General features: G+C 45.6%; 3 non-coding genes across 3 annotated transcripts; all 3 read left to right on the top strand.

The window, feature by feature from the left end:
* The first annotated feature begins 1823 nt into the window (after nucleotides 1–1823).
* On the top strand, nucleotides 1824–1896 carry trnav-aac (transfer RNA valine (anticodon AAC)). The gene has a single exon. It is a non-coding gene; the product is annotated as a tRNA-Val (tRNA).
* A 1541-nt stretch (nucleotides 1897–3437) lies between these two features.
* trnav-cac (transfer RNA valine (anticodon CAC)) lies at nucleotides 3438–3510 on the top strand. The gene has a single exon. It is a non-coding gene; the product is annotated as a tRNA-Val (tRNA).
* An 872-nt stretch (nucleotides 3511–4382) lies between these two features.
* On the top strand, nucleotides 4383–4455 carry trnav-aac (transfer RNA valine (anticodon AAC)). The gene has a single exon. It is a non-coding gene; the product is annotated as a tRNA-Val (tRNA).
* Nucleotides 4456–9308: the final 4853 nt, after the last annotated feature.

Raw genomic sequence — 9308 nt, 5'->3', positions numbered from 1 at the left:
CTCTATTATAAACGGCTCCTTTTTCAGCTCCAGCAAAATCTCATCTATGATTTTCTGGACTTGTCCCACAGTGACATGTATGTGGGAGTAAGAGAGCGCCTTGATTAGTGCCGGTTTCAGCCACGGTTTGTTCAGTCTTCTGTAAAACACATTGAAATAGAACAGGAAATAGTAACGGTCTGGTTCAAACAAACAACTGTGTCTCAACTGACTGGGGTGATTCACTTCACACCCCCGACAGACTTCTTTCAGAGCTCGGTCGATGAGAGCACTCAGAATATACACCAGGGTGCTTTTAACCACTCTGCTTACTTGGTCACATACCCCGGGCATAAATCCTGCGTCTTCATCACGCCCCCGGGACAGTCCGATGCTCATTGGGTCGCCTGGTGGTTTGTGGGGTGTTTCTCCATCCATTGGACTGACCCCCTCCTGAGACGCACAGACGGTAGACAGTTCGGCAAAATCGAGGCCCTCCATGAGCTCCAGAGGCTGGGGATCCCCGAGACTCATTTGGACATCCATCGCACCGCATGTTGTTTCGTCCTGAGGGACCGGGGTCTGAGGTCTTGGAGAGTAACCACAGTCAAAGGGTTCCAGAGTGTATACAAAATCTGGGGAATAGAACCAGGGGTGATCCCGGGTTTGAAGAGGCCTGTAGAGCCTGTCGACGTCCGCAGCTTTCGGGTAAGACATTCTCTTTAATTTTAAACCATGAATGAATTGTTGCACCTTTTATCCTATCTCTTCACTACGTCACGACACACCGCCCTCTTAGAAGAGAGTAGCCCCTGAGCCGTCAGACCCCCCTCCAAAACCCCACACGTCGTCTGTCGTAGTTCTGCAAGCTTTCCCATTCACACCTTTCAAAACCCTGAGTCGGAGACTCCATTTCGCATTCTCTTGGACCCTCTTGCAAGCCTTCTAGAGTCTTATCCACAAGCCCCAGATCTCTCCAGGCCATCACCTTCAACCAGTCCTCATAAGAGTATTCAATTACCGTCTCAAAAGGTTCCAACGTACCCTCCTTCTCTCCCAAAGCAAGAAGCTCCACTCCAACATAGCTGGGATCCCTTTTAAAGCGGTAACCCCGTCGAGCCCCCCAGAACAACACCCAGGAGCGTTCAATCTTCAAATTGGTGAGTACAGGAACCCTTGCCCGGGATTGTTTCTTGCGGGGTTTCATGTTGATGTCGCTGGACATGTTGAAGAAGCGGGATGTTTCAGAAGCTGAGAATTGAAGAGGTATTGCCTAAAAGAAGCGCGGGTTCTTAAATAGAGAGGAGAGTTTCGGGGCGTTGCCTTCAGAGGGGTGGGGGTATTTATGGGTGGCCTTGTTGTTCAGGGTTTTATGGGTGTACACTTTCTGACGGATATGACGTAGGAATAATTAAGGAAATAACTCTACCTAAAATCACGCCCCCCAATTATGACGTAGGAATATTAATAAGCTTAGGGCATACGTCATAACAAAATAGGCCGCGCCCAAAAAACCCTACTATCTACTCTTATGTAGTTGAAGGCGCAGTATAGCTCTCATAGTCTGGTGGTGACGGAAGACCACCAGCCGTTTGAACAAGCCATTCAGCATCACCTTGTTGGGTTAAGTGCAGGCACTGTCAGAGCGCAGGGCGTCCTGCCTTTGAAAGAGTTTCCGAAGTGTCCTGATGTGCCCTTTAGCAATGCCAAACAGGTCTGTGAAAATGGCATCATTTCGCGGCACTTCAGACGCCATCTCACAGTCTAGCCGACCTGAAACGCCTGAGCCCGTTTTACCAGCAGGCTCCTACGGTAACCGTTTGAAGCAAGAGGTGGCGTTGTCAGTTTCCGTAGTGTAGCGGTTATCACATTCGCCTAACGCGCGAAAGGTCCCCGGTTCGAAACCGGGTGGAAACAGCCTGCTTTGGGCCGGCCCTTTTCGTCCTGCTTGCCCTCGTGGTTCCCCGCAGGCGGTGGGTGGCTTTTCTTCATTGGAGTGCCCGAAATCGGTGCTCTCAGAGCATCCGTCCGTCGACAGGTTGAAATTGTAAACGCTGGTGTAGCCACTTTTAATTAAAATCTGATGATGATGATGATGATGTTGTTGTTGTTGTTGTTCTTGTTGTTCTTGTTGTCGTCGTAGTCGCCGTCATTATTATTGTTAAAGTAAAGCAGTAGTTAGATTTGTTGCTACCGTAAGGTGTAGAAGGCACAATAGCTCTGATAGTCTGGTGGTGAAGGAAGACCACCAGACGTTTGAACAAGCCATTCAGCATCACCTTGTTGGGCTAAGTGCAGGCACTGTCAGAGCGCAGGGCGTCCTGCCTTTGAAAGAGTTTCCAAAGTGTCCTGATGTGCCCTTTAGCAATGCAAAATAGGTCAGTGAAAATAGAAACCTTTATCTCACAGGCTGGCCCACGGGAAACGCCTGTGCGCGTTTTATCAGCCTGGTTCGATGGAAGCCATTCGAAACACCAGGACGAGTTGTTTTCCGTAGTGTAGTGGCTATCACGTTTGCCTCACACGCGAAAGGTCCCCGGTTCGAAACCGGGCGGAAACAACCCGCGGTGCACGCGTGCCAGTGCCATGTTACCCGTCGCCTTCTCTCTGCCCCAAGGCCGGCCGTCGTTTTCTCTTCCTCGGAGTGGCAAGAAATCCTGACCTTAAAAACAAACGATCGCAGAAGGGTAGCTTTGCGAGGCGCTGGAACTCACACTTTTAAAATCGATACATGTTGTAGCTGTTACAATACGACCGTAGCAGGATCAGCGACATTGCTGTTACTCTTATGTAGTCGAAGGCGCAGTATAGCTCTGATAGTCTGGTGGTGACGGAAGACCTCCAGCCGTTTGAACAAGCCATTCAGCATCACCTTGTTGGGCTAAGTGCAGGCACTGTCAGAGCGCAGGGCGACCTGCCTTTGATAGAGTTTCCTAAGTGTCCCGAAATCGGTGCACTCAGAGCGTCCGTCCGTCGACAGGTTGAAATTGTAAACGCTGGTGTAGCCACTTTTAATTAAAATATGATGATGATGATGATGATGATGTTGTTGTTCTTGTTCTTGTTCTTGTTGTTGTTGTTGTTCTTGTTTTTCTTGTTGTCGTCGTGGTCGCCGTCATTATTATTGTTAAAGTAAAGCAGTAGTTAGATTTGTAGCTACCGTAAGGTGTAGAAGGCACAATAGCTCTGTGATTGTCTGATGGTGGCACAAGACGAGCAGCAGCTGTTTGAACAAGCCATTGAGCATCACCTTGTTGGGGTAAGTGTAAGTCTTGTCATAGCTCAGGGCGTTCTTCCTTTGAAAGAGTTTCCAAAGTGTCCTGATGTGCCCTTGAGCAATGCAAAATAGGTCAGTGAAAATAGAAACCTTTATCTCACAGGCTGGCCCACGGGAAACCCCTGTGCGCGTTTTACCAGCCGGCTTCGATGGGAGCCATTTGAAACACCAGGACGGGTCGGTTTCCGTAGTGTAGTGGCTATCACGTGCGCCTCACACGCGAAAGGTCCCTGGTTCGAAACCGGGCGGAAACAACCCGCGGTGCACGCGTGCCAGTGCCGTGTTACCCGTCGCCATCTCTCTGCTCCAAGGCCGGCCGTCGTTTTCTCTTCCTCGGAGTGGCAAGAAATCCTGACCTTGAGAACAAACGATCGCAGAAGGGTAGCTTTGTGAGGCACTGGAACTGACACTTTTAAAATCGATACATGTTGTTGCTGTTACAATACGACCGTAGCAGGATCGGCGACATTGCTGTTACTCTTATCTAGTTGAAGGCGCAGTATAGCTCTGATAGTCTGGTGGTGACGGAAGACCACCAGCCGTTTGAACAAGCCATTCAGCATCACCTTGTTGGGCTAAACGCAGGCACTGTCAGAGCGCAGGTCGTCCTGCCTTTGAAAGAGTTTCCGAAGTGTCCCGAAATCGGTGCACTCAGAGCGTCCGTCCGTCGACAGGTTGAAATTGTAAACGCTGGTGTAGCCACTTTTAATTAAAATCTGATGATGATGATGTTTTTGTTGTTATTCTTGTTGTCGTCGTAGTCGCCGTCATTATTAATGTTAAAGTAAAGCAGTAGTTAGATTTGTTGCTACCGTAAGGTGTAGAAGGCACAATAGCTCTGATAGTCTGGTGGTGAAGGAAGACCACCAGACGTTTGAACAAGCCATTCAGCATCACCTTGTTGGGCTAAGTGCAGGCACTGTCAGAGCGCAGGGCGTCCTGCCTTTAAAAGAGTTTCCGAAGTGTCCTGATGTGCCCTTTAGCAATGCCAAACAGGTTAGTGAAAATGGCATCCTTTCGCCGCACTTCAGACGACATCTCACAGCCTAGCCGACCTGAAACACCTGAGCCCGTTTTACCAGCAGGCTTTAACGGTAACCATTTGAAGCAAGAGGCAGCAGTGTCAGTTTCCGTAGTGTAGCGGTTATCACGTTCGCCTAACGCGCGAAAGGTCCCCGGTTCGAAACCGGGCGGAAACAGCCTACTGTGGGCTGGCCCTTTTCGTCATGCTTGCCCTCGTGGTTCCCCGGAGGCGGTGGGTGTCTTTTCTTCATTGGAGTGCCCGCAATCGATGCACTCAGAGCGTCCGTCCGTCGACAGGTTGAAATTGTAAACGCTGGTGTAGCCACTTTTAATTAAAATCTGATGATGATGATGATGATGATGTTGTTGTTGTTGTTCTTGTTGTTGTTGTTCTTGTTGTCATCGTGGTCGCCGTCATTATTATTGTTAAAGTAAAGCAGTAGTTAGATTTGTTGCTACCGTAAGGTGTAGAAGACAACAGTTGGTATGGCGTGTGATATCAAAACATTCAGAATACTTTTAACCTATATAATTTATAAGCTTTGTAAAATAAACCCAAATATCTCTTTTGCGGGGATAAACGCTGTTCTGAGTAGTTTGTGACTTGTTTAATACCAAACAAAGCATCGCTATTAAAAAAAAAAAAAAATCACTGTAAAAGCGCTAGTTATTTTAGATCTTTATAGTTATTTTCTAGGCTCAGGTTGTTTTTTAGTGCTTATAAAGGCCTGAAATATTCTTAGTGGTTGTTGACTATAGGTCTTGATGCTTAAAAATGTTTTTTTGAGAGACCAAAAGGTTCTAATAAAAGTTTAGAGTAGAGAGGAGAGAGATCGTCTCCATCTTGGTTTCTATTTGAAATTTGATGCAGTGTCATTTTATTGGTTGGTTTTGATATGTTAATTGGTAACAGGGCGGCACAAAGGCCAGACCAGAACAATGCCTTACAAGCAGATCCGGCATGTGGCCATCAGTATAAGTATGAAGGTCTGGTCTTCAGCTCGACAGACTCATACTTACCTTTCGATTTAAGACTAAAGATCAACAATGTCCGGAAACAACATCAGCGATTCGATTTAAACGAGTTTTTAGGCAAGTCTTCAGATTATTTTCATTGACTCAGAGCGTGTTGTGTGCATGTATTGTAAATAAGGCTATAACATCTGTTTTAAGTTCTGTAAAATTATTTTTCAGCCAGTCAACAGGAGTTCATTTCCAACGCTGAGGAGATCATCTGGAACAACGACGGTAAGAATTTTGTGTTTGCGCTCATGGGTTCTTATGCATGGGTGTGTGTGGTTTTGAAGCGGCTCATTAGAGTTATGAAAACGTTTTAATATATATTAATGCCGGTCTCTTTAATTACACAGAAACTATCGAAAGGCCTGTGATTAATGTCTCCGAGGATCGACCAAGAGAAGTGGTTATCCCTAGACAGGCTGTCTGCCGACCGGGTAAGAACTAAACCCCTGTTTGTTTGTATAACGATTCTGTAAGATGTTTGAGTCCAGTTTTGTTAATTTAAAAAAATTATCCTGTCTAACAGTATTAAGAAATGTGGTTCGAGACAACGAAAGGCCTTCCACATCGAGGGCTTGTTTCGTTTTACCTTCGAGAACCGTAACCTTTCAAGAATCTGAAAGGCCGTCAGCCCCGGTATCTGATAGCTGTGAGTATATATCTGCAGCCTGTTAGAGGTTAAAGCTTTTTATAAAGCGGTGTGGTTAAAGGTTAAACATGTCTCTTACCTTCACAGCGGTGCAAAAAGCTAAACCAGCCGAAAAACATAAGAAACGATTATTCTGTGGAGGTAAGTAAGATCTTTCAAACTTTAATGTTTTTAAAAGGGCTTTGTTTGCCCGTTGAGGGCTAATATTTAAGCGATGGGTGACCGTTTCCTGTAGGGCGGGGGGTTCTGGGAAAGATCTTTAGAAGTCCGGACAGGTCTAGGCTTGTTTCTGGGGAACGTGTTTAGAAATGACCGATTGCCGTACCGTCTGGTTAGGAAGTAAAGCCGTCCGAAAGGGTTTAGTAAGTTGTTTGGCTTATCTCCCGCTATTATACTTCTGTTTTAAAGTGGTTGTAGGAAAAGGCTTGAAGGTGTTCATTGTATTTAATATTTAAACAGATCGTGAAAACGTTTGTGAAACAGGAAGTCCCGGGATCAGGAAGCGTTTACACTTGGAAGGTTCGTTTAAAAATGAAATGTTGTTGTGTGTGTGTGTGTTTTATTAACAATATTACAGTTTTTAAAGAAACATTTAAGAAACAGTTTATTTACAGCGGCTTCTCTGTTTTACATTTATTATCAAGTCCTAATAAATATATTGTCTGTAAATAATAAGGCGTTGTAGTGAATGTCTAAGGCTATTTTCAAAGGTCTAAAAAAGCTAAAGGTTTTGAATGTCCTGGACATGTTGTTTTAAGTTTGATTTCTGTCGCCGTTTAAAGATGTAAATGTAATGTATATTTTTATTCTTCCCAAGACTCTTGGGATAGTCATTCTGTGAATGAGCTATTGATGACAATTACCCCGTCTAAGTGGGATCAAACATCTTTCCCGGTGAGATCACCGAGAGGATCCCCCACGGTGGTCTTGGAGACCCCCCAACATCTACTCAGGCCACAGCCTTCTGGGGGTAATTCAACACCCCAGATTCAGCCCGCCGCATTGTCGGGCGGAACAAATACAGGCATCCAACAACCTCAGGGGTCGCCGTCAGTCAGGGCTGACACACCACCCAACGACGGCCTGGTTCCTGGTTCCGTCCCCCCAGACCCGTTTCTTGGCTACAGAAACGCGGAACAGTACCCCGCGCTTGGCCAGGGTGTCACCGCAAAGGCCTTCTTGGTCTCCGTCCATGAGTATACACTCGCTCCTTGCCTCCTTCGACCGAGATTTACCGGAGCGACCATCCTTTGAAGCTGAGCCAGGCCACCAGCCCCCGGAGCTTCTTCCTGAAGGTCGGCATGAGTTGCTACATACTTTGTTACAAAATCAAAGACTTGTGTTAGTGGGGCAAAACCTGGTGATAGAGAGCCAAAACACCCTTATTAATACCCTTACTAACGAATTGTACCGTATTTAATGTTTTAATAGACACAAAACGCCTTACTATTGTGGGTTGTTGGAAAAATAAAAAATAAATTAAAAAATGTCCTGACTTGGTAAAAGAACTCACAAACTAAAGGATTATGAACAAGCTAGGGCCCCAAAAAGACCTTCCCGAGAGAACATCCCCGGCCCTGTTGTGAACTCCTCTGATGTCCCAATGAACCTGGAACTATTACAAATGATAAATGATTTAAATAACCCCCAATTACCACCGATAGAATGTGAATTAACAGAATTACCGGTGAACCCCGACCTGTTACAGATGGTCAATGATCTAAATAACCACCTCCCACCGGTAGCGCTTATAGAGGTTCACCCCCTAGTTCACCCCGATTTGTTTGAAATGGTGGAGGCTTTGGAGGAGCTACCCCGACCAAATTCTGCCCCTATTATAAATGATTTGAAACAATTAGAACACAGGATGGCGGCAGAAGCAGCCATCACTATAGAGGAGGGTCTTGACATTAACCGGTTGGATATCTTTGAAGGACTTTTACAGGCTTTAAATGAGCCTCCTCAAAAAGGGGGTTTTGTAGATGTCAGCAGTGGGGGTGTTTGGAATTTGGAGGGTTCTGAGACTGATAAGGCTGTGGAGGACATGCTCTGTGAGAATGTAGGGGGTGAAGGCTTTGTTCAAAATGATGATGTGTCCAAGAGTACCAGTGATCCCGTGATTATAGATAGACCGGCCTATAACAATTTTGAAATGATTCAGCGTTTTAATTTTGCAGAACTTTTAAATTGTGACAATTATGCAGAAATATTTGTCAACATATACGAGGCCTTGCAGAAAATGCTTGAACAGGTTGCTGAAAGGGTCAGACCTCGAGATGTTGTACAGTTAGAACTCAGAGGGGATGATTTGTTTAGCAACCTATCTGTAATGCTGAGTGGAGATAATTTAGACATCTGGCTAAAATCGAAGCGTTATTGCAAAGTAACGCAGCCATCATAGCTGATGAAAGTCTGTCTCTGGTAATGAATGTGGTTCGTAACCCTGAGGGTGGGGTGCTTAGAAGACTGTCGAAATGCTTGAAGAACGACATAATTAGGACCAAGCTCAGGCAATTAGTGGTGAGTTCCAGTGGGGACAATAAGCTCTGTTTTGCTTACAGTTTAATAAAATTACTCACCCCCGACATGCCTGAACCCCAAGCTCTGCAAGAGGCTTTAATGCTTCATCAGAGGGCCGGCTTAAACTCTCAACAGATGGTTGCCTTTTCAGACATCACCAAGTTTGAGGAGTTGTTGTCTTTAAAAATTGTTGTGTGGTACCGTTGTGAGGTAAAGGAAGTATTTGTGAAATTTCAGACACATCCTGAAACCCATACACAGACACTGTTTCTCTTCCTAAGTGATAGTCATTACTTTGGAATAAAGAGTTTGACGGCTTTTTTGGGTTGTTCGTATGTTTGTCATTGTTGTTATAAGGCCTTCAATGATAAGCTTAAGCACCGCTGTGACGGTTACTGTAACGTCTGATTCAATCCCCAATGTTGTAAGGGTTTGGCCCCTACCATCCGATGAAAAGATTGCTTAAGGATTTGTCTCTCTGCGTTCTGTTTTTCCGAGCATAAGGTACAGAGGGCCGCTGCTGAGGGGGTTAAAAAACTGAGTTATTGTGATCAAACTAAATATTGCCCGCAGTGTTGCCTCCAGTACCGTTTTCATGAGGTTAAACCACACAAATGTCTGGAGCCGAGATGCAGGATCTGTAATGCTGATTTAACCCCGGGGTCCGAACACCAGTGCTTTATTCAGCCGGTTAAAAAGGAGCCGCCGCACAACCGGTATGTCTTTTTTGCTTTTGAATGCCGGCAAGAAAACGGGGTCCACGTTGCTAATTATATACACTGTATTGACATGTTGGATCGTGAGTGGTCAGCTAGCGGTGAGAGTTGTGTCAGGGAAATC

The sequence above is a fragment of the Amia ocellicauda genome, assembly GCF_036373705.1.
Source record: "Amia ocellicauda isolate fAmiCal2 chromosome 11 unlocalized genomic scaffold, fAmiCal2.hap1 SUPER_11_unloc_2, whole genome shotgun sequence".
NCBI lineage: Eukaryota > Metazoa > Chordata > Actinopteri > Amiiformes > Amiidae > Amia > Amia ocellicauda.
Note: the sequence above shows the minus strand (reverse complement) of the source record. Positions and strands in the feature narration are given on the sequence as shown.